Raw genomic sequence first — 26715 nt, forward strand, 5'->3', positions numbered from 1 at the left:
TTCTTTTATGATTATTGCTTTCTATGTCCTAAGATATCTTTACCTCCCCCTAGGTTGTTTTATTCTAAAAGCTTTATAGCTTTAATGTTTAGTTGTGTGGTCCATGTTGAATTAATTTTCATGTGTGGTATTAGGTAGAATTGAGGTTCATTCTTTTTCTGTATGAGAATGCAGCTCTTCCAGGCATCATCTGTGAAGTCTTCCCCTTCACCTCTAAGGTGTCTTAGCATATCTGTGGATCTGTTTATGGACTTTGGTCCCATTGCTCTACATATTTACCTTCATACCCTCATCAAACTGTCTTTACTACTGTAGCTTCATAGTAACTCTCGAAGTTCTATTCTTTATTCTTTATCAAGATAATTTTAGATATTGTGGGTGAAAAGAATTTTCATTTAATTTTTAGAATCATTTTTGTCAGTTTCTACAAAAAGGCCTGCTAGAATTTTTTAATAGAATTGCATTGAATCTATAGATCAATTTTAGAAGAACTGGCCCACAATATTAACTTGTTGAATTCACAAACAATGTGTATCCCTTCATTTATTTATGTCTTCTCTAGCTTCTCTCAGCAGAGTTTTGCATTTCAGTGTAGAAAGCCTTGGCATCTTCTATTAAATTTATTCTTTATTATTTCATGTTTTTCAAAGCCATTGTAAATTGATTTCTTTTAATTTCACTTTCAAACTGTTTCCTGCTTAATATATATAGATACAAATGATTTTTTTGTATATCAACCTGGTAACTTGCAGTCTTGCTAAGTGCACTTATTAGTTGTAGAGATTTTGGAATTTTCTACACTGATATTCATGTCATCTGCAAATAAAGAAACTTCTACTTTTTGCTTTCTAACCTTCTTCCCTTATACTGGCTAAAATCTCCTCTACAAGTATTAAGACTGGATGTGCAGGGCAGGTGCATGGCTCAGTCAGTTGAGCAACTGACTCTTGATCTCCGCCCAGGTCTTGATATCAGGGTCATGAGTTCAAGCACCGCACTGAGCCTACCTTAAAGAAAAAAAAGACTGGATGTGCTAATCTTGTTCCTAAACGCAAAGGGAAAAATACAATATTTCACCATGAGGTATGTTAGGTGTACGATTTTTTTCTATAAATGTACTGTATCCAATGAGGAAGTTTTTTTTAATTCTAAGATTGCAGGATTTTTTCTTAAAAAATCATGAATACCTGTTGAATTTAGTCATCTGTTTCTTTCTTTTTTCTCTTAGTATGGTGAATAATATTGATGGTTCTTGAATTGTAATCCAGTCTTGCATTTATGGAATACCCTATGGTCATGATTCTTTTTTTTTTTTAATTTAAAATCAATTAGCCAACATATAGTACATCATTAGTTTCAGATGTAGGGTTCAGTAATTCATCAGTTGCATATAACACCCAGTGCTCATCATATCACGTGTCCTCCTTAATGCCCATCACCCAGTTATCCCATCCCCCCGACCCATGTCCCCTTCAGCAACCCTGTTTGTTTCCTATTGTTAAGAGTCTCATGGTTTGGGGCCCCTGGGTGGCTCAGTTGGTTAAGCGACTGCCTTCGGCTCAGGTTATGATCCTGGAGTCCCGGGATCGAGTCCCGCATCGGGCTCCCTGCTCAGCAGGGAATCTGCTTCTCCCTCTGACCCTCACCCCTCTCATGCTCTCTCTCTCAAATAAATAAATAAAATCTTTAAAAAAAAAAAAGAGTCTCATGGTTTGTCTCCTGCTCTGATTTCTTCCCATTCAGTTTTCCCTCCCTTCCTCTGTGATCCTCTGTGCTATTTCTTATATTACACATAAGAGTGAAACCATATGATAATTGTCTTTCTCCGACTGACTTATTTCGCTCGGCATAATGCCCTCCAGTTCCATCCACGTCGATGTAAGTGTAAGATTTCATCCTTTTGGTGGCTGAGTAATATTCCATTATATATATACACCATATATATATACACCACATATATATGGTATATATATATCACATCTTCATTATCCATTCATCTGTCTCATATTTCATTAGACATCTGGACTCTTTCCATAATTTGGCTATTGTGGACATTGCTGCTATAAACATTGCAGTGCAGGTGCCCCTTCAGATCACTACATTTGTATCTTTGGGATAAATATCTAGTAGTGCAATTGCTGGGTCATAGGGTAGCTCTATTCACTTCTTGAGGAACCTCTGTGCATGATTCTTTTTTATGTGTTGCTGGATTCAACTCGTAGTTTGTTATGAATGATTATGTCTGTGTTCATGAAGGTTATTGACTGGTAATTTCTCTAATTTTGGCTGGCCTTGTACAATAGGTTTGGAAGTATTTCCCATTTTTCCCTATTTTTAGAGTTTATGTAAGGTTGGTATTATTCCTTCCTTAAATGTTTGGTAAAATCTGTAAGTGAAATCATTTGTCTTTTTTTTAAGTAATATTTTCATAATGAATACAATTCCCATAACAGACACAGATTCAGAATAAAATATGCTGTTCAGATTTTCTATTTCATCTTACAGCTCATTTAGTTAAGTTGTGTCCATTTCATCTAAATTTTCTAATTTATTATACTGTACATAGTATTTCATTGTTATCCTTTTTTATGTCTCCAGAAACTGAGGTTCTATCCCTTCTTTTATTTCCTTTCTCTCTTCCCCATCAATCTTGCTAGATATTTATCAATCTTACTAACGTTTCCAAGGGACCAAATTTTAGTTTTTATAATTCTCTCTCTTATTTCTTCCCTTTTTCACTAATTTTAGCTCTTTGTTTCCTTCCTTCTACTTATTTTGGTGTTGATTTGCTTATCATATAAAGGATACTCAAGGGGTGGGGCGTGGGGGGATGGGTTAGCCTGGTGGTGGGTATTAAAGAGGACACGTATTGAATGGAGCACTGGGTGTAATGCACAAACAATGAATCATGGAACACTACATCAAAAACTAATGATGTAATGTGTGGTGATTAACAACATAAAATAAAAAAAAATAAAAATACTCAAGGTGAAAACCTAGATCATTGATTTTAAGCATTTGCTCCTTTCTTACATGCATTTAATACCATAAATTTCACTCAAAGTGGTTTTTCTGCATCAGCAACATTCTGATATGTTCTCAGTATTTTCAGGTTTAGAGTGTTTTCTCATTTCCCTGTGATTTCTCATTCATCCCATCTTGATATGTTATGTGTTATCTTCCAGTTTGGAAAGTTGTCTAACTTTACTTGTGATTTCCTCTTTGACACATGAGTTAGTTACATATGTGTAACTTAGTTTCCAAATATTTGAGAATTGTTTTATTCCTTATTGGTAATGATTGCAATTTAATCCTATTGTCATAGAACGTACTCTGTACTATTTCAGCATTTTGAGTTTTATGAAGATGTGTCTTGTGACTCAGCATATGGCCTATTCACCAAGAGACAAATGTTCTTTCTGCACTTGAAAAGAATTGATACTCTGCAGTTTTTGAGGTAGAGTGTTCCATAAATGACAGCTGGGTAATTTTTGTTGATGCTGTTGTTCAGATATAGATATCCTTACCACTATTTTTTTTAACCTGGTTGTTCTAGCAATTCCTTGAGAAAGAGATTGTGAATCATCCACTATGGTTGTAGATTTGCCTGTCTCTCTACCTCCTTTTAATGATATATTTTATTTTATATATGTTGAGGTTATATATTTATACATATTTATCATTGTCATGGCTTCTTGGTGAATTGGTGTTTTTCATCATAATGAAATGTTTATCACCAGTAATACTTTTTTCCTTTAAGTCTATTTTGTCTGATGGTAGTATAGTCATTCTAGCTTCCTTGTGCTCATAATTTGCATGGTATATATTTTTCCATCTTTTTACTTTCAAGCTACCTGTGTCTTTATATTTAAAAGATCACATGGGGGGGCGCCTGGGTGGCTCAGTCGTTAAGCGTCTGCCTTCGGCTCAGGTCATGATCCCAGGGTCCTGGGATCGAGCCCCGCATCGGGCTCCCCGCTCGGCGGGAAGCCTGCCTCTCCCCACTCCACTTCCCCTGCCTGTGCTCCTCTCTCACTGTGTCTCTCTCTGTCAAATAAATAAATAAATAAGCTTTAAAAAAATAAATAAATAAAAGATCACATAGGGTTAGGTCTTGCTTTTTTTAATGAATGTGACAATCTCTGACTTCTAATTGAAATAAATGTTCTAACTGCAGCTTTAATGTAGGCTATTAGTATGTAATTTAATTATTTATATGTTTGGATCTAATTGTTTTACTGTGGTAGGAAAAGCTTTTGACATTTTACAAATATGAATATTATTTGTGCTATTTTTTCTTTGTAAGGAACCTTTTATCAGGTTAAAGAAATTTCCTTCTATTTCTAAGTTTTATAAAATCTTAAATGAGTGTCGGGCTTTTGAAATGTTTTTTTCTGCATTCATGTATTGAAATATGATTCTTTTATTTATTTCTCTCCTTTAATCTGTTGATGTAGTTGATTTTATAATGCTAAACCATACATCCATTCCTGTGATAAGCCCAAGTTTGCCATGATATGTAATAAATGTATGTCATCAATCTTTGTGACTGAAATTGCCCTGTATTTTTTTTTCTTTCCCTCTTATTACCCTTGCCACACTTTTATACCAAGATTATGTGCCAGCTTCATAACATGAGTTGAGGATTATACCCTCTTATTCTGTACCCAGATTAAATTTTATAAGACTGGGTACATTTTTGAGGAAACGATGTGGGCCTGGAGGTCCTTTTTTAGAAGGAAAAAAACATTTGTGTATTGATTTGTTTAACAGTTATGGAACTATTTGGGTTTTCTATCTTTTAAAGTCAATTTTGTTGAGTTTTATCTTTCTTTTTGGTATTTGGCCATTTTGTCTGTATTTGCCAGTCTGCATAAGTATTCATATTAGAGGTTTATCCAGTAGTGTTATTCTTTTCATAAAATTAATGATAGATCCTGTCTGCCATCTGTTTGCTTTTGTTTTATGCATTTCTGATCTTGATTATTGTCTTCCCTCTAATTTCTTTGTGTTTATTTTGCTGATTTTTTTCTAGCCTATTGAAATGGCTGCTTGACCTATGAATTTTTGGTCTTTCTTATTTTCTTGCATGTACATTTAAAGCAACAAAACCCCCTTTTAAAATTTATTTATTTGAGAGAGAGAGAATATGAAAGCGGGGAGGGGCAGAGGGAGAAGCAGGCTCCCTACTGAAGAGGGAGCCAGATGCTGGGCTGGATCCCAGTACCCTGGGATCATGACTGAGCCTAAGCCAGCTGCTTAACCGACTGAGCCACCCAGGCACGCCAAAGCAGCAAAACTCCCTTTAACTATTGCTTTCACTGTACCCCACAAATTTTGATATGAAATTTTTTATTGTAATTTAGTTCAAAATATTTTATTATTTCAGTTGTGATTTCTTCTTTCACTCTTGGGTTATTGTATTTTTCCTAGTGATTTTTTTTTTTGCTGACTTTATTTTGCTTACATTTTTGAGCATTTAACTGTGGAAAATATTAAATATCTATAAATGTACACAGACCAGTATATTGAATCCCCATGTACCCATCACCCAGCATCTATAATTATCAAGTTGTGTCCAGTCTTGTGTTTTCTATGCCTTGCTTACTGCCACCCCAACATCCTGTATTATGTTGAAGCAAATCCTATGGGTTATTTAGGAATGTGTTAAATTTCCTAACTTATGGGGATTTGCTAGTTATCTGTCTAATTTAATTGTAGTATGTTCAGAGAACATCGTCTGTTTGATTTCATCCTTGACTTCTTTGTGATTGGCTTTATGTCCTCAAATATGATAAATATTCTGTGAAGATTCCACATTGTATTCTGCAGCTCTTGGGAGTATAATTCTATATGTCCTTTAGATAAAGTTTGTCAGTAGTATGTTCAAATCTTTTATGTCCCTACTCTTATTATGTCTGATTATATCATTACGAAGTGATTCTCTTCATCACTAGTAAATGCTTTTTACCCCCAAATCTATTCTGTCTGATATTAACATAGCTACACCAGTTTTCTGGTGATTATAATTTGCATAGTACATTTCTTACCTTTTCAATTTTTATCTTTTCTGTATCTTTACCTTTTAGATATCTGTCTTTTATAAAGAGGGTATTGTTGAATTTTTGTATTCAGTCTGCCAGTTTATTGCTTTTAACTGGAGCATCTGGCGTCTTTACATTTAATTTAATTAGTGACACATTTAGGCTTAAATCTACCCATCTTATTTTGTGATTTCTCCTTGTTTCACATCTGCTCCCCACTTCTTGTTTATTGCCTTCTTTCAGATTCTTTTTAAAATCGATTTTCAAAATACATCAAGAATTCAGCCACTTCTCACCACCCCCAACTGCCGCCGCCTCACCCAGACCATTCTCCTCCTTCCTCTGGATAAGGCAGTGGCCTCCTGACGCATCTTTCTGCTTCTCTCCTTCCTCCCACTTCCCACCTTCCCCCGACCATCTGCTCACTAAGCAGCAGCCAGAGTGAGCCTCTTAACATGGAAGCTCCATCATACCGCGCCTCAGCTCGAAAGCCTGTGTCTCGGCTCCTCGTTTCACACAGTGAAAGCCGTGAATGTCGTGGTGCTCAGGGGGACCCTCACGGCCTGCTGGGCCTGCTCCCCTCACGTTACATGGGCCTCAGCTCGGACCACCACCCTTGCTCCATGTACTCCAGACTCACCTGTCCATGTGCAGTTCCTCTGACAGGTGAGGGCCCCTCCAGCCTCTCCCAGGGTGAACTGTTCTCACCCTGGCCATGCACCCAGCTCACCCCCTTACCCTTTCCACGTCCTTGTTCCAGAATCACTTTCTCAGTGAAGGTGAGCCATGACCACCCCATGTAACATGTCCTCAATTACACCCTCAGCCCTCCTCCTACACTTGACCCTGATCTCGTCTCTGTCCGATCAGTTAGTCACCTTCTGTCATCCTACGCATGCCCTGATCATGGTATCATGTGTTTGTTTCTCTGCCTCTTTTAGAAAAGAAACTTCATGAGGGGTTTCTGCCTGTTTTGTTCATGGACACATCTCAAGCTCCTTAAATAGGGACTGACTCATGGTAGGAACTCAAAAGATACTGGTGAACAAATGTGGGAATTGCATTTTTCCCTTATAGTTGTTTGAAAATTATATGCCCTTGTGTTCCTTATTTTCATGCTTCCATAGAAATGACAGCATGCAGGTTTAACAAATCAAAGTCTAAGGTGAGCTGATACTGTAACTGTCTTCCCCCTGGATTTTACAATGCCCTATGAACACTTTTAATATACTCCATTTAATTTGTTTGGGGATTTTTTGTGGGGGGGGGTTGTTTTGTTTGAGGAAGGGGACAGACATGGGTGAAAATTCAGTTTTGTGGGAAACTGAATCTATTATTTTAAGTATTAGACTGACAACAGTGAATGACTAAAAGACACTGAACCTAATTGTCTTTTTTATGGAAATCAGCCAAGTACAGGTGTTTATCAGGTTCCTACATTGGTTTTCAATACATTGTCAGTATGATAAGGTATTTCAATGATTTCCAAAGATATTTGATCCAATGTGAGTGGGATAAAAATACTTCAGGTGCTTGTAAAAACACATATTCCCAGACCCCACACTCAGAAGTTCCCCTTTGATAAGTCTGGGCTGCCCCTTAGGAATGTGTGTGTTGTAAGTCCCTAGCCTTTCCGAAGCCCCCACCCAGTGGAGAGTGGTCTGCAGCCTCCCTAGAGACCACTACACACAGTCCCTGATCAGAGTCAACGTGTCTTCTGTGAGAGCTTGGTAACAGTGCAGGAGTGATTTAAGGGAGCCGGGAGATGTCAATAGAAGTTTAAAATCCTCATCAGAGGAACAATTTGAATAGTCTTAAACCTAGGGAGGCTTCTTGCATTTTCCATTCCCAGATGGTCAGAGCATCAAGGTATAAATGTTGCAGGTGTGGGCCTGCCTGATACCCACTGCATCACACCTGTGCCCTCTCTGGGCCTCTCAGAACCAGGGTCAGGCTGCCGGGTCCACATGCACGTACTGTCCCAGAAGACAAAATTATTTTGGGGTTATGCTTCCTATTTCCTCCTGGATTTCAGGGTTCACATGCTTTACATCGCAGAGAAAGATGGGCAGCAGGGGGGACACGCATGCGCCTTGGGAACAGCCCCAACCAGCAGGTGGTCACTGGTCCTTTCCTCCCAGGAAAGCTTGATACTTGCTAGTTAGCCCATCGTCCTCACAGATTGTTCTCGGGCTCACTGTGTTGCTCAGTAGGAATGCTTTAGGACTGCCTGAAATTGTGACAGACTGCTGGGGCTGGGGTGATGGTGGGGGGCAAGGGCAGGGCTTGGTATCCCCCCTTCCCTCCATTCTGGCTGAATGCATACTCAGGTCTTCATCTTCAACCAAATTCTTTTCCCCACCCCTTTACAGTCAAGATGCTCGTTACCGAGATAGGAAATAATAGTCCAGTAGGGGCCTCTGACCCATGGAATCCATCATTCACCCCAAATCCCCAGCCACACCCCACCGCCTTCTGTGCCTATTCCTGGGGTACCCAGGCTCACCCACCTCGCCTGAGGCTCAATCTTTATTGGCTCTTACTTAACCACTTATCTCTTCCTTGAAATTCTTCCCTCCACCCCCTTGGATTCCCTGGCAAAATGTCACCTTTTACAAAAATGCTCTTGATTAATTTTTTGTCACAAAAGTAATAGAAGTTTTTATAGCCAGTGAAAGAATGAAAAATCAGTTTGAAAATATTAATAATACCCCCAAATTTATACTTCCCTTGGCTAATAGGTATTATATAGAAATTACTAGCTACACCTGTGCTCATATTTGTAAGTACAGAAGAGTCTTTTGTACTTGTTTTTACAACCAGATGTCTGTGATTCTACACAATACATGGAACTCTGAAGCTTCCTCTCGGTAAACTATACATCACAGATGTCCTTCCAGATCAACAAATCAAATCTGATTCATTTTTTTAGCATAAGAGCACATCCAATGTATCCAGTTGTTCTTCGTTGAGAAGCACTCTGATTTTCTCAGTTTCTGCCAGTTCAAAAATTCTAATTTGATATCACTGAACACTTTCTAATATACTATTGACTTACTTCTGTAAGCAATATTTCCCAAAATGGGACTTCTAAGCTCTTCTATTTTGAATTTGAATCAATGTTTTTAGATCACTTTTTAAAAAGAGCTCAGAAAATCACGTTCCCACCAAAAATGCAAAGGTGTGCAGAGTTCCCTATAGTCCCTCTGTCTCCAGATGTCTTCACTAGGTTTTTTTGCCAGTCTGCCTGAAAATTCTATTACATTGGCAGTTTGCATTGTTTCTTCATGACTAATGCTCACGCAAACATCGTTTTCATGCATTATTGGCCTTCTGCATTTTATTTCCTATAAACCGCCTGTTCATGCCTTTTGTCCGAGTTTCTGTTGGGTCAGTGTGTGATCTTTATCTTAACAGTGTATAGCATGTCTTTGTTTAGAGGGATTTTACTGTTTTGCAGGCATATGTTACACCTATTTTACTAAGTCTACTAATGTCTTTTTATATTTTTTTCTGCCTTATTTAAAAACTTTATGTGGCTAAATATTTTTATTATTTGTCTGTAATTTCTGGATATCTTGCATTGCTTAAGAAAGTCTTCCTCATGCCAAAGTCATACAAACATTTTATTCCATTTTTCTTGTAATATGTTTACAGTTAACTATTTAACATTCATAATCTTTATCTGGAATTTATTTCTGGAGGCGTGGGGGTGGGGTGTAAGTCTATTTTCTACCAGCTGCATTTATTAAATGGACCACTCTTTTCCCTGGGAACTGAAATGCCACTTGGGGCACACGTTTGTGTCATAATATATCGATTAGCTCAGCATTGTGGGGAAGTAAACCCTCCCTTACTATTATTCCGTTCTTCAGTTTTCTTGTTTGCTCTTAGAAATGGGTTAATAAATGTAAAGAGTTTAGGACAATGCCTCCTTTTTGTTTCCTACTGACCTCATTTTACTTAATATTTTAACAATTATGGAAAATACTGAACATCTATAACCGTATACAGAAAAATATATTGAATCCCCATGTGCCCATTATCCAGCGTCTGTAATTAGCAAGTTGTGGCCAGTCTTGACTTTTTTTTTATACCCTCACCCACTGCCACCACAAGTATAAAAATGCTCACTTCTTTTATTAATGTTGTTACTATTGTTATCAGTTCTTTCCTTCACACTTCAAAATCATTATATCCAGTTCCCCAAAAGACATCAGAACTCTGACTGACACTGCCTTCCAGTTTTGCATTCATTTTGAAAGAATTGGCATTTTTATGTTGTCCTCTGCCCTTGTTGAAATGCAATCAACTTTTCCATTTTGTCCTGTCTCCGAACCCTGTGGTTTTCAGTCTTCCTCTGGATGCTCTGGGTTTGGATGGCCTGCTGGTGTTTCCTCCTCTCTCTCAACTTCTGATTTTGTTTCCTCTACACGTGGCTGAGACTTGAGCCCTGAGTTCTTTTTGAGAGCGCTCAAACAGTATCTTATCTACAGTTGACTCCCAGGGTGACCGTTCCAGCCGTGACTTTTAATTTATTCAGCAGATGTATGTTGAGCACTTGCTTTGCCTGGGCTCTTCTTCATGCTGAAGAGACGGTGGTGAACACAGCAGATGCAGTGTCTGCTCCCTGATGAGTCAAGGGTACGCTCAGGGTAGAGAGCAAGAGGCTGCCCTGACCTGGTGTGTGCAGCCCAGGAGGGCTTCCTGGAGGAAGTGGTATTTAAGTTGAATTCTGAGGAGCTGATAAGAATATGCTGGGGAGAGGAGCAGGATGTGAATGTTGGGGGGGGAAGGATGAAGGCAGGAAGAGTATCCTGAGCCCAGAGAACAAGTGGCCCATGATGAGTCTGGGAGGGTGGGTCATATCAGCACCATCTGCCCTGAGCCCTTTGTGTTGACCTCATTTCACCCTTGCAACAATCCAAAAAGGTAAAACATGAACTCAGGTCACCCACTTGGCCAGGTTTATGCAGCCAGCAGGATCCTGAGTCAGGTCTGAAACTGACTCTAGAGCCTTCCATGGCAAGCCAAATACACTTGAGGAGCCTTTCACAGCAGACTGAGCAGGTTCTACTGGCTGTGTTTGGGCTGCTATGTGAAGGACAGTTAGACCGTGCCTGTAGTTGCAAGGAGGACATGTGGGCTACAGTTGGGTAGGATTTATTGCAGCCATAGCAAAACACACAGACTGATTCCCAAAGGAAAATGCAGCTCAGGAAACGGAGGGTAACCCTGGGAGCAAGTTTCTGTGAGAAAAAGCCCCAGGAGAAGGAAGCGGGAAATGGAAAGAAAGACAAAATGCAGCCATTGCACTACATCTGCCTTTATTAATGGAACATTGCCCCACAGTATTTTACAAAGGACAGTGCTGTAGCTGGTAGAGCCACCTTTATGAAAGAAAACAAACATGCTGGTTCGATCTGCTTTCGGAATGTGTGTAGCACCTTCTCCAGGTACTGGACTGCGCTTCTCCAAGAATCAGCTCCTTGGTTATTTTAGCCATATGTTACAAATAGCTTTCTAACATCAACTGTATGTCTCAGTGGCTTATTAAGCTGGAGTTATGCAGCTAAATTTATCCCCACCTTGACATAAGTATGCAGCATGGCATAATTAAAAGCACATTTAACTTGGAGGCAGGACATGCTGTTGCAGCTCTGGCTTCCCCTTGGGCCATTCTGGGCATCCCTCAGCCTCCTTTTTCTCAGAGTTCCCTCCAGCCCAGGGGCTTGCAGTCAGTTTCAGCTCTGCGCCCGCATCCCAGTCAGTGGTGACTTTTCTGTAACAGTACAGGGTGTCTACACGTAAAGAAAATGGCCATAGGAAACTGGCCATGGAGCAGGTGAGAGTCTGCGGGGATGGTTATTCTGTTTTGTGCTGCAATTTTGATTTCAAAGAAGAAATTTCAGGGAAGACAGGAGGAAAGAGTCTGGCCTGGCCTATACTCTTCCTATCCTGGCTCACCTCCTCCTGTTTGGGATTCTGCTCCCCAGAGGACAAGAGCATGTTCAAGAAAGGGTACTGGAGGGGAAATGGCTGTGTTCATGGGATTATGTGCTTACTTATCTTTTCATTGGGAATAATTTCTTATCTTACTCTTTTTTAAGTAGATTTGATTGTCTAGGGCAGATTTAGGTACACAGCAAAATTGAGAGCGAAGTACAGAGAGTTCTTGTACTTTCTGCCCCCTCCCACACACATAGCATCCCCCATTATCAGCATCCCCGACCAGATTATGAACCTATATTTTCACATCATAATCACTCAAAGTCTATAGTTTACATTAGAGTTCGCTCTCGGTGTTGTTCATTCTGTGCATTTGGACAAATGTGTAATGATATGTATCCATCATTATAGTATCCCTAAAAGTCCTCTATGTTCAGCCTGTTCATCCCTTTCTCCCCCCAACCCTCCCGGTGGCAGCCACTGATCTTTTTACTGTCTCCATAGTTTTGGCTTTTCCAGAATGCTACATAGTTGAAATCATACAGTGTGTAGCCTTTTCAGATTGGCTTCTTTTACTTAGCAATATGCATTTAAAGTTTCCTCCATGTCTTTTAGTAGCTTTATAGCTCATTTCTTTTTAGCACTGAATAATATTCCATTGTCTAAATGTACCACAGTTTATTTATCCATTCACCTACTAAAGGGTGTCTTGGTTGCTTCCAAGTTTTGGCAGTTATGAATAAGCTGCTATAAACATCTCTGCTTATCTTACTTCTTTAAAATGCAAAATCAGAATATATCCCCCAACTTCTGAATATGGAAAAGCTCTATAGAAATGTAAAAAGGGATCTCCCTTAGAAAAGGATAAAAAAGGGTGTGATCTAACTGCATTTGGCTAAAACATCAAATAGTAATATTTTTTTAAAGATTTATTTATTTATTTTAGAGAGAGAGAGTGCTAGATAGAGCGTGAGCAGGAGGGGGCGGGGAAGCACAGAGGGAGAGGAAGAGAGAATCCTCAAGGAGACTCCCCAGTAAGCACAGAGCCCGACAGTGGGCTCGATCCCAGGACCCTGCGATCATGACCTGAACTGAAATCAAGAGGGATGCTTAACTGGCTGAGCCACCCAGGCGCCCCTCAAATAGTAATGGTATTTAAACTGATAAATCAATTTCTGGGGCTTGCATCACAGCCTGACCAAATTATGCCACAGACGCACTAGCCCAACAGCTTGATGTCATGCCCCTACTGTGAAATCCTTAGGCTGAAGAGAAAATTTCAACCATTAGGGAGAAAAGGGACCTTAGATTCAATCCTAAGTATATTTTATATTTTTTTTATTTTTTCCTTGGACATTTCAGTAACTTGATCAGGGAACCTCTTAATTCTCCTCCAGGGCAGAAAATATCACATGTCTGAGCTTGAACTACGTGTGGGCATCTCTACCCCTTCCTTCATGCCTGCCATCACTGTCCTGCCCACAGACCCTGGGAGGCCCACTCTCTGCCTACCCGTGGCTGAGCGCTGCATGATGATAGCAGTCCCATGACACTCTCACGTTTTAGAAAGCCTAAGAATCCTGCCCAAGGTCACACAGGAGATAGCAGTGCTGGGGTTGAGTCCAGGTCACCCCCGCCAAGCCTGATCTGTACTGCGCCCTTGGCAGGAGTCGTGCTTGACCCTGCATTGTCTAGTGTGGTTGCTCTAGTTTGTGCTCCAGGACATAAAATTTCCCAGCGGACAACTGAAAAATGAGCTGAATTTGAATCGCTCTGCTTGCTGGAAGGTAGACATTTCAGAGCCAAATACATAGAGGGTATTTTAGCCTTGGGAATGGACGGAGGAACTCTCACAAGGAAGGTGTGATAGAGGTCTGCAGTAAGGCAGTGAGACAAGGAGAAGAGCCAGCATCAAAGGCAGTAGATGACAGGCAGTCTGGAGAAGGAAAGAAGAGTCAAATACTGTACTGGAAGGCAAGAACTGTAAACACGAAGGATTATATCTCACCGTCCAAACTTCTATAACAAAACACCATAGCCTCGGTGCTTAAAAATTACAAATTTGTTTCTTACCATTTTGGAGACTGGGAGTCTGAGATCAGGGTGCATGGGTGAGGTTCTGGTGAGAGCTCTTTCCCTGGTTTGCAGAAACCACCTTCTTGCTGTGTCCTCACATGGTGGACAGAGGTCATGAGGCCCCTACCTCCTAAGATCATGAGGCTATTAGGATGTCAACCTGTGAATTTGGGGAAGACACAAACATTTAGTCCATAGCAGGGATTACTAATATTATAGGGGAGGGAGTAAAGGAAGAATAAAGCATACTTGAGACCTGGTGAAAGAAATAAGGTGGAAGACAACCAGCAGGGGCCTCAGGAATGTGCAAAGGAAGAGGGAAATGATAGAGCAGATGTGGATGGATGGCTGTAACTGGAAGCATGGTTTACAGGAGGGAGGGTGTGAGCTGTGCTTATGGGAGGGTGCTCGAGATCGCAATCCTGGGGGAAGCAGGTGAGCAGGCTTCCACCAGGAAGGTGAGCAAGATGGGATTAAGGGTACAGAAAATGGGGGATTAAAATCTGAAAGTGGAGAATGAAAATAAAACCCAGTTTTAGCTGCACTTATTTTTGTTTGTTTGCTTCTCCAGGTGCCACAAGGAATGTCCTTGAAAGTAAACTAGGTGTTGGATCTATTATATTATTTTAGCTCTAAAAGGAAAATCATGAAAGGGCCACACTCAGTAAGCTCCTATCCTCACCCAATTTTCTGAGCACTCGATGAAGTGCCTTCCCAGGTAGTCTGAGAGCAAGCTTCGATGTCACGTGAGTCACTGTGAATGTAACTGTTTGCTGCTGACGTCAGTGTGTTATCTCCTCTTTCTCCTGACAGTCAATGTCAGAGCTATGACACAACCCAGGCCCAACAGTCCATCTGTTTTTGCTGAACTATGGGGCATCAGGGCTACAAACTTCAGTTATCTATTTATGTGATAAACAGATATGTTGGTGCTTATTTGGCACTTTGTAGGTGCCTGTGTGCTAGGCATTGTGCCAACTGCAGGGTTCCCAATGGAGATTAGCAGACATGATCCAACCCTTCCTGGAGCTTCCGGTGTAATGAAGGATAAAGATATTAACACACACACACACACACACACACACACATGCACATAGTTGCAATCAATGTGAAACAGTAAAGGAGAAAAGTATGTTCTATGAGAAAAAACAGGTGGGACTTAATTTAGGTAAGTTAATCAGGGACAATCTTTTAGCAAATGACATAGGACCTGACGGATGTGTGCAAGTCAGTACAGGAAGGATGGCAAGCAAGGAAGAAGACTACTTAGAGCGGTTGAGGGAAGAAAGGTGGGGGTGGGGAGGAGCATAATGGATGAAGGACAGTGGTGTAGAGTGAGATGGAGAAGGAGGGCTAGATCACAAGTGGACCTAGGTCATGGAGGGGAGCTTCTATTTTCATTCCATATGTAAAATTCCACTTTGGAATTTACGGTGAGGGAAATGCATGATCCGATTTATTTATTTACTTACTTACTTACTTACTTACTTATTATGTTCAGTTAGCCAGCATATAGTACATCATTAGTTTTTGATGTAGTGTCCAACGATTCATTAGTTATACACATGATCCAATTTAAAAGATCATGCAGGTTGCTATGTGCTATATATTGCTATGTTGGGGGTGGGAACCAAGAGCAGAAGCAGGAGGTCACCCCTGCTGCTCTGTGCTGGGTGCGTGGGGCAGATGGGTAGAGACTAAGATGGAAAGAAGCAGGTGGACTTAAGGTCATTTGAAGGTAGAAATCCCATCATTAAATTGTGGATTTTACATGAGTTATGGATTAACAACTTCACTGGCTGTGGAGAAAGAAGACCAAAAATGGCTCCCAGGATCCTGGCTTGATCAACTTAAGTAGATGGGAAAAAAAAAAGACCCTTCACAAATGGGGAAAACTGGAGAAATGGCCAATCCAATGAGGAGAGCAGAATATGTTTGTAGTCTCATTAGGTTTGAGGTAACTGAGATATTCAAGTGAGATGTCATGTAGGTAGTCAGATTGACAAGACTGAAGTGAAGTTCAGAAGATAGTTCAGGGCTGGAAATATAAATTTGGGAATTGTTGGCATTTGGATGGTATTTCAAGCCATGGGTGCTAAAAGCATCTGTGGAGAGAGTATAAGCGAGAGCTCAGGGTGGGGCTCCAAGGAATGTGTCATTTACAGGTTAGAGAAAAGCCAGCAAAGAAGATTGAGAAGGAGAAGGCTGAGAAGTAGTAGGAAATCAGGAGAGCAAGTGTTATGGAGGCAATAAGGGAGAATGTTCAAGGAAGGCCTCCTCAAAGGCATTGAACACTACACACAGATCTAATGAAATGAGGAATGAAAAGCCCATGGAATTAGAAATGTGGCTGTCTTGTGGGTCTTAGCAAGAACAGTCTTAGAGGAATGGCCAGAACTAAGCTACTTGGCACCAGGTTGGAGAATGAATGAGAGATACACCTCATTTTTAGATAGGAAGACTTGGTGCATTGGGGTAAGAGTTCCTTACAAGTCAACCTCCAGATGCTATCTAAATCCCCAAATTTCAGCATGACTTCTCATGGAACTTAACAAACTCTATTGAATAGAAGGTCTATAACCAAGGCAAGTGGAAAGAAGAATAAGGAGGGTAGATTATCTAGTAGAAATCAAAGTTTTAAATTAATAGTGACTGTAAGTATATGATATTCATATGTGGGATAGGCACCACAGAACTGGAGAGCCTAAAAATGGACCTAGGAGTATGCAGGAACTTGTACAAAACAGAGGCAGCCCTACAAAGCTGCTGGAGTTCTCTTGTGGGAAGATGGGAAAGGTGGGGATATGAGGGTGAGGTGGAGGGATGAACCCACCAAGAGTATGGAATACCACAGTGGGAGATTTTGGATGGTCAGGATATTGTGCTAAAGGTGGGGAAATGATGGATTTGAGACCTGATAGGGAAGCAGGCAAGCACCTGGACCTAGCATGGTGTCCCTGGAGGCAGCCCAAGATGGCATGGCCCCAACCCATAGCCTCCCATCTCCATCACAGTTGGCCTCACCATTCTGATTACAAGTCAAAATAAGCTTGATGGGAGATGGTAAGTGGAGATTTCAGACCTTTTCCATGTCTCTTGATAAGATGTACTGAGACAGGTCAAGGGTGTTTTTCTGTTACTGTTGCCATTTTCCATCTTAGATTAAGACAACTTTCCTTGAAAATGGTTCCCATTGCAAAGTGTTGACAAAGAGATCATTGGCCTGCCACCATCGGCTCCTCACATTCAGATCTCCTTCAGAATTTGCTCTTGGCTGGTGGGTGCCATGACTCATTGCAGCTACTGGGACTCCCAGTGCAGTTTCCTGGTGACTCATGGGCCTTCCATGAGCAGTGTCCTCAAGGGCGTATTCCTTGAGGAATATATGTCTTAGGAACATGGCTGGTTTCAGTTTTTGCTTGCTTCTCAGCTGTGATTGTTGAAGAAGGTTACTGATGATGTACAATAACGTTCTGTTTTCAATTTTTGCATTTTCTGTTTGACATGATAAAGCTGGATCTACCTTTCTTTCTCCCTTTCTTTCCTAGTTATATATACTGTACAGGTTATTCTTTTTAATTATTACATTTGTTCCAGCCTTGCTACTTATGTGAGGAAAGAAAATGTAAACACTTTCTTTCAGTGTGTGTGTGTGTGCTTTGACATTTTCAGAGGTCCTTTTTATATTAGGCAATACTGGTCGATTTAAGAGTAAAATTCAGGAGACAGGGACAGTGTTTGTATTCAGTTTCAAGAGTCCAGGCTAATGCAAGCACCATGCGGGAATGAAGTACGGTGTCCTGGAGAGGTGTTAAATTGGAGCATTTGAAATTTGGAAGACACTTATGCATAAATGATATTTTAGGAGACAAGAATTACTGAGAAGAGTGCAGATAGAGAAGAGAAAGGAGCTCAAGATGGAAAAAAAAAGTTTCTAGCCCAAGGGGTATGGACTGAGCTAAAATTATAAATCTGAGAATCATCAGTATAGAGATACTTGAAGCCCTGGAGATGAATGGAAATACTTGGTATATCAATTAGCTTAAGTTAGATAAAGTAACAAACAGCCCCGAAATCTCAGAGGCTTCACCCACGGAGGTTTATTTTCATGGGTCTGCTAGGAGCTTGCTTCATGTCACTCTCACACAGGCTGACAGAGCAACTGCCATCTGGAATGTCACCAGGCTTGGTGACAGGAGGAAGGGAAGGACTGCCGAGTTGAGGCCCAGCAATTATATGTATTGACTCAGAATTACACACATCACCTCACTCGTGTTTCATTGGCCAAGATATATATATATCTCCCATGTATAGCCTCAGGGAAGCCAGCAAGTACAATTCTTCTGAGTCCCAGAAGTAGAAGAAACTCGGATATTAGTGAACAGTTTTAATGTCCACCACAGCCCACCTTTCTGGTCACCAAATATTTGATTCAGTCTTTTCACACAAATAGCAAATGTAATTGCTCCCCATGAGAGACAATTCTAAAGTCCCATCAACTTCAAAGTCAAGGATTTCTGTTTTTAATTTTTTCATTTGCATAATTAATTTAACTAATTAATGTAATATACATGTAATTTTTCAACATTTGCATACAGAAATCTATATGTTGTCCATCCAGGAGTTGCTTTGCTTCTCTTACTCTGAAGACCTGTGGACTAAAAGGCAAATTAGCTGGCACCCGGCAACCCCTGCACACACACACAGTCACACAACTGCACATACTACACACATACCACACTAAACCACACACACACACACACACCTCCCCACACCCCTTGCACACAGTGGTGGAACAGAACAGCATAACCACAGTGAGCACTCCTAAAATGGGGGATTCCCCAGTGCTTCGCAGCAGGGACCACACCATCTACTCTTCTCCTGGTCTTGGCTCATCCCGTTTTGGAGAAGAGGGGCATTGAAAACTGTGGCCTCCTTGGGGCTGGCAGCTATGTGTGGATCAGTCTTAGAACAACCATAATCCAGAGAACAGTCCTTCAGGGAAAGTCAGTCACTCCATTCCCTTTGGTCTTAGGACCAAGGATGGTCGATGACACCATCCAAGCGAGCCCTTATCATATGACTGTAGAAGATACCATCTCAGGTGTTCACAGGTAACCACCTGCCTTAGCTTCTACGTGAGTTCCCATTCTGTGAGCAACAGAAACTGAATCTCAGTTCCTTGAAGCCCTCACCTGCCCCACCAAAGCTCTTGCCACCTACTCCTTGTCTTAGGATTGCATCAAAGGCATATTTAGTGTATGATAAATGTGGTATTTTAAATCAGTGATGAAAAGGTAGACCATGTAACTAGACCATGAAGTAACACTTCATTATCCATATGGAAGCAATTCACTACCTAAACACTTATACATACAAATGTTCATTCCAGATGTATTAAGGTATGAGCATTTGGGGGGGGAACCCTACAAGAGCTATTAAAAAGAAATATCAGAGAATAGCCTTTATTTTGGGGGAAGGGCTTTCTAAGCAAGCCACAAAACTTACAAAATGTAGAAGAGAAACAAGGCAGATTTTATTTAATTAAATCCTCTACTTTCATGGGTGAAAGTGATCATAAAAAAGGAAAAGATAAGCAACTGCTGATAAGAAATTAATGAAAAATTTAATATCCATAATACACAAAGAGCACCTCAAATCAATAAGAAAAATAAACAAGTAAAATTAATCAGAAGATATACACAGGCAGTTCACAGAAGAAACAAAAATGGCTTGTGAACAAGTGAAAAGTTTGTCAATCCATGAATAATCAGAGAAGTGCAAATTAAAAAAAGATAAACTCGGAGGTACCACATTTTGTTCACCTAGTTGGCAAATACCTAAAAGATTGAAGATACCCAGTCTTGGCGAGGGTGTGGGAGACAGACACTCACATGGTTCGTGGGTGGTGGTTAAGTTGGCATATGATATTTTTTTAATTTTAGTGCAGTTTATCTTCTCTGGTTTTTTTGAGATATAATTGACATATAACATTGTAGAAGGTGTACAACATAAGCATTTGCTATATGTATGTATTGTGAAATGATGGCCATAGTAAGTTTAATGAACATCCATCACCTCACACAGTTAAACACTCTTTTTCCATGTGATTCACGAAGGACCATGTGCTAGTGTCTAATTTAACATCTAATTCCATTTTCTTAAAGATTTTATTTATTTATTTGCCAGAGAGAGAGAGCACAAGCAGGGGGAGTGGTAGGCAGAGGGAGAAGCAGGCTCCCTGCTGAGCAGGGAACCCAACTTGGGACTCGATCCCAGGACCCTGGGACCATGACCTGAGCTGAAGGCAAATGATTCACCGACTGAGCCACCCAGGCGTCCCTAACATCTAATTCCATTTTAACAACCACTTCCACTTTCAGGAATCTTTCCTACAGCTGTTTCTGCCTGTGCAGGCCAAGATACCTGGACAAGGGTCTCCATTTCACTCTTGTTTTGTAATAAGACAAAGCCCAAGGCAAGGGAGCAACTCAGTGAATCCCGGTACATCTACGCAATGGAAAGTTCTGTGGCCGGCAGGGGGAAATGAATGAGCTCTGTCTGCCGGCATGGGAAAACAGCCGTGGTTATGAGAAGCAAGCACCCAAGACTATATGTAACATGATCTTAATTATATCCTTGATAAGTTAATTATATGCTTATAAAGGCAAGGTCCAGAAGGAGGCAGGACCAGCATTTCTTTCTGCAAGGCTGGTCCCTTAGCTGAAGTTTCCTGTCCCTCCAACCCCCCTAACCCCTGCCACGATGTTGTACAAGTGAGGGGTGGAGTGTGTTGTGTCCTCAGTAACACTGGTACCAACATCAAAGGTAAATTGTGCTCCGCAGGCCAGGCCGAGGGATCTGAGAGGAGAAGGCAGCTGACGTGGCCTCCTGGCCTCACCCGGCCATCATGGGCTTCTGAGGGGCTGCAGGGTCTCCCCTCCTCTCTGGCTGGGCCCCCGGTCCTTGCCTCCTTGCCTCCTTTCTCCCGGACTGGCCTGCCTCCCACCGTGGGACTCATTGTCCTGGGAAGACAAGCCAACTCCCTCTTCAGCAGCACTGAGGAACTTCCAGGGGCCGCTGACCAGCAGCATCTTTCCTACTCTATTCTCATACACGCTCAAGGAGACCAGGGGCTGGGGTCCCAGCTGACAGGGCAATGGGATCAGGAACCCAGAGCTCCATGAACAACCCCCAGCTGAAAGCCCTGGGTCCTTCATGCGTACTCCTGTCCCTGGGATGTCATTTCATGTTGCCCAGGCCTGTTTTGTCTCCCGTAAGGTTAGGAGTGGACACGGTGGAACTGGGGTCCTTTTCACCTGAGCATCCTGCAGCCCCCCACCCGCAGCTGCTGGTGGACCCTGGACAGGCTCCTTGTAGGCTCCCTCCGCCATCAGGAGTGGACCCTGGCACAGGAAGGTTTTCACTCTTTGCCCCCACATAAGTCTTTACACACATAAGCGGGTGTGTGTGATTTAGGTGATTAAAAATAATAATAACCACAAGGAATCACAAGGAAAACATTGAGAAGATCGCAAGGCTCTGGAGCAAAGTTTAACTGTCTGGTGTCCTCATGCTCCCTGGGTGGTGGCAGCTTGCAGGCCTCATTCTGTCGTGGCCCTCCCCGTAGGGCCACCGCTCCAGTGGTCACGCCTCACCATGCGGCCGTGCATCCAAGCTGCAAGTGCATTCAGAAGCATGTTTGCACCCCTGCCCTTTCCAGCCACGGGAGCTTTTGGAGCGAGCTAGTGGGCCTCCATGAGGAGCTGCCCACTTTCTGAGAACTCCGTGAACATCTACCAAGCAGCTTTGTGTAATCTGTACATCCTTCTTGTGGGGACCCAGGCAGCCAGGTTTTCTCCAGTGGGGAGTTGCGTCAGCCCCAGAAACCTCACGGCGGTTCCAGGGTGGCTGAGGCGAGAAGGCACGGGTGTGCTTTTGGGGCCATCCTTTCCCTACCAATCAGACCCCCGTGCCCACACCCACCCCCGGTTCCTGCCATGGGTTCTGGGGGTGAACTGCTTTCTTCCCTCCCTTCGTTGACTTCAGAGAGATCACAGAGCCTTTTGTTTCCTAGAGTATGTCTGGGCTAAAAGCCCAGAATCCATGCAAGAAACGAAGGATGAGGTTTTCCCACAGGTTGCGGCCACCCACTGGGCTCTGACAACTGTTTACATCCCCAGGTCCTGTCTATTCTTCTTCCATTATGTATTCATTCACTCAGTCAGCAGACTTTTATTGAGCCCATACTTCAAGTCACACGTGGGGAATTTGATGACAAGTACACCAGCCATGACCTCAGGGAACCCCGGGTTCGATGTGGAGGCTGAAGTGCAGAGCATCTGCCTTTACTTCTGTATCAGGGCACGCTGTGCTCGGCGGCCGGGGCTTGGCTTCTCTGTGGGGTGGTCACATGATTCTTTCCGTGTCCTTCAGTAACTTCACATAAAATATTAACTTCATGGGCAGAAAAAGGAAACCAAGTAATGGTCGCGTTGATCTAGAAATCGTTACCTTATTTTGTGTTCGACGAAATTCTTAGTGACTTTCACAGAGAATGCCGGAGAAAATGTGTAGTAAGGTTTTTTGCCTTGATTTTCCAATTTTTGTTCTCGAAAAATGCTTTCAGAGGCTAACTGCGCCTGAAGATTGTGCCCTGAGGGAGGAGAGCACAAAAGGCATATTGATGTGGAAAAGAACAGGAACATGAAAATGGAAGAAATTACCTGAGGGCACTTATTTTGACTGTGCAGGACACAAGGGTGGCCCAGAGGCCCGGAGCTCTTACCAAATGTGCATTTGAAGCAGCATCGACTTTGACTTCACTTAAACCTAATGATATTGTTCTCATACCTTCTCCCGCGCCCCATTGTAAAACTAGCTGCTGTCTAATTCTGGACTGTTGCACCCTGATTACCTCAAGATAACATACACTGATTATATAGAAATAGCCACTTTATTGGATGTGACACAGAAGGACGTTACTGAAACGGTCTGTAAAATGTGGGTGAATCATGCAACACCTGTCTGGTAGTGTCTTGTGAGTAGCTGTAAACTCCTCCACAATTCTTTCTCTGTTTAGAATATTTTAATTATTTATCATTAACATCTGTATTGTCATTAAGCCTTTACAAGGATCAGCTACACTTCTTATTCTCTGCGTACAAAATGTATTAGTATTTAAGCTTAAAAGCAAAAAAAAAAAAAAAAAAGGACAGATGGATCTGATTGTCCCTAACATGATGTTGTTGGATTCCCTTTGCTTAGAGATGAGCAGTATCTTGACAGGTTTTCAACCTGATTTAATAGGCGAAGAGCAGCCCAAGTCCACCTGTTTTTCCTTTTAGATAGAAAACACGCCATAGATTTCCAAAGAATGCTGCACTAGATATCCTGAAAACTGTTCCTTTAGCTAGAAAAGGGGAATAAGAAGTTAGAAGCATCCTTTTAGATGTAGAACTCATTGCATTTCAATTTAATTTTTAAAGGATGTATTGTGTACCTGTTTTGGGCCAGGCATTATGTATTAGTGAACAAGCAAAACTCCATGTCCTCATGGAAATTATGTCTTAATGGGGGAAATGGACCAAAAAATATATGTGTGTAATGTATGAGACTGTGAGTGATCAGTGCTGAAGGGAACAAGTAAACCAGAGAACAGAGATTTGAAGCAGTGAAGAACCACAAGGGGAAATGAGCATTTAGAGAAGGAGGTCTGGGGAGGCCTCACCAGGAGGCGAGGATCTGGAGGAGGAGAGGATGGAGCCGGGGGCGGGAGAGGGATGTCTGTCCCAGGAAGAAGAAACATCCGGGAAGAGTATGGCTGGTGGGGAGAGAAGGGGGAGAAGCAGATGGGATCAGAGCGGAACCAAGCACCACGTCATCAGAAGCTTTATGGGGCCTTGTAGGACTCTGGCTTTTCCTCTAAGTAAGATGGGACATCATTGGAGGGTCCTGGGCAGGGGGACTTGCTAACCCTAACCCCACTTAGGGTTAGCAAGATCCCTGTAGTTGCTGTTTTGAAACTGGAGGGGGTCAGCCTTTTTGGGCAGGGAGACTAGTGAGGAGACGGTTGCAATAAATATGTAGGTGAGAAAAGACCTTGCTTGGATGAGGATGGGGGCAGGGGAATCAGTGAGAAGCAGGCAGGTCGGTGTTCAAATTGTATTTAGAACCCAACAGGACTTGCCGATGGGCCAGATATGGAATGGGAAAGAAAACGTTAGCAGTGACTCCTGCAGTGTTTGGTCACGAGAAAGGGAAGCATGAGGTTGCCCTGAACAGAGACAGGAAGATTCCAGGAAGGTTGATTTGCAAAGAAATATCAGACTCTCTGAAGCTGAGTGTGGGATGTGTTTCTTTGAGATGTGTGTTACACATCCACGTTACTGAGAAAGGGAATCTCTTGGGACCAGAACTGAAGAAGGAATTTAAAACATTATGCCCCAAGTCTCAGCACATGAAGAATGCAAATCGTAGTGAGAGACTAATCTGGCTTTCTCAATAACTTCAAACAACAGGAAAAAATTTAGCAAGGATATGGAAGATCTCAACAACAAAGTTATGAGACTTGATAAAATATATAGAACCCTGTAGAATTACAAGTTGTATAGAATAAGAGGGTTTCCACTGTTGTTTTGTGTTTTCCCTATTCACTTATTCAGCAAACATTTATTTATTGAGCACCTCATATGGACCAGATAGGTTCTTTCCAGGCGTAAGAAAGAAATTTAAGTCACAGACCCCACTGCTTAAGCCTAAACAAGTGGGCAGGGTACGGGATGGAAGAGAAGCATGAGGGTATTGAGGTCATAGCAAGATTTGAGAAGGGAGGGTAAGAGAAGTTGGGAGAACTTACTAAATTGGCTCTTTAATAAAGAGCAGTAGGAATTATCCAGCAAAGAAATAGGGAGTGCCATGGGAAGAGAGTCAGAGAAGCATGGTGTTTTTTACATAACTAGAACTTCAGGAAAAAACACGTCGTCAAAGAGCGGTGGGGGCAAGTCAGGGGGACACTGGGACAGTTTGAGCCTCAAACTAATCATAATAGCAACAAGTTATTACTTATTAAATAGATAATGATTCTTAGTAAAGAAAAATGCATATGTCTGTACTAATGTAAATAAAGGAATAAATAGAGAAATAAATAGGAAGGGGGTAAGGAAAACCTCTCTTATAGTGGAATACCAGCTAATAAGTGTAGAAGAAAGAAAGGAACTAGAAAATCACCATTTGACAACCACCTAAGTTTTAACTGTTGTAGGCAAGAATATCACTGAGTGCTAATCAGTGGAGGCAAATTCAATGAGATGTAGAATATTTACACAGAGTGTCTCCATGCAAGGTAATATTAATTACAAATGAAGACATAGTAACATTATAGTGGAGGAACCAGACAGATCCTCTTGTAAGCGAGAGATCAAAATCAGCATCATCAGGGATGAGCCCAAATAGAGCCCAGGAGGCATCATGTTGTCTCCTGGTGCTTGGGGGCTGGGGACAGAGCATCACTTCTGTTGTATTCCTGCCAAAAATGTACAATGACGCTAATAATGAGGCATCACAGGACTGACCCAAATGGAGGGATATTCCATACCTAAGTAGGATGGCAAGGTCATGAAATCAAACACTGAGAAGCTGTTTCAGATTTTTAAAAACTAGATTAGACACATAAGCACGAAATACAATATGGGATCCTGGACCAGAAAACAAGTGTTTTGCAATAAAGGACATTGTTGGGACAACGGGTGAAACTTGAATAGGATCTTTAGGTTAGACTCATACATAGAATGATTAAATAAATATAAAACTTCAACATTTGGCGTGTCTAGTTGTATATTGGTAAATGGGAATTCTTTGTCCTGTTTTTGCAATTTTTCTGTATGTGTGGAATTGTTTTAAAATGAAAAAAATTTAAAGCGAAGTAGGCAACATTAAATCAAAGAAAGCCATTTGCACCACATCACAATGGTGTATATGCGACTTATTCTGCCATCTTCATGGTTCATGTGAAATGATGTAGGCCCCCGGGTGGCTCTCAGAGGGAAGTAACCTGCTTAGATTTCTCTGTGTCCATATGTGCAGATTTTACAAAGTGCATCACAGAGGAGCCCCTGGGTGGCTCAGTCGGTTAAGCGTCTGCCTTCGGCTCAGGTCCTGATCCCAGAGTCCTGGGATCCAGCCCCGCATCGGGCTCCCTGCTCCACGGAGAGTCTGCTTCTCCCTCTCCCACTGCCCCTCTCCCCAGCTCATGCTTTCTCTCTCTCACTTGCTCTTAAATAAATAGATAAATTGTCTTTAAAACAAAACAAAACGGGGCGCCTGGGTGGCTCAGTCAGTTAAGCATCTGCCTTCAGCTCAGGTCATGATCCCAGAGTCCTGGGATTGAGCCCCACATTGGGCTCCCTGCTCAGTGGGGGAGAGCCTGCTTCTCCCTCTCCTTCCCACTCATGCTCTCTCTTGCTATCTCTCTCACTATCTCTGTGTCTCTCAAATAAATAAATAAAATCTTAAAAAAAAATAAAATAAAAAGGGTGCCTGGGTGGCTCAGTCAGTTAAGCTTCTGCCTGTGGCTCAGCTCATGGTCCCAGGGTCCTGGGATCGAGCCCCGCATCGGGCTCCCTGCTCGGCGGGAAGCCTGCTTCTC

The sequence above is a fragment of the Leptonychotes weddellii genome, chromosome 9, assembly GCF_054177405.1.
Source record: "Leptonychotes weddellii isolate Sample4059 chromosome 9, ASM5417740v2, whole genome shotgun sequence".
In the NCBI taxonomy this organism is placed as follows: domain Eukaryota; kingdom Metazoa; phylum Chordata; class Mammalia; order Carnivora; family Phocidae; genus Leptonychotes; species Leptonychotes weddellii.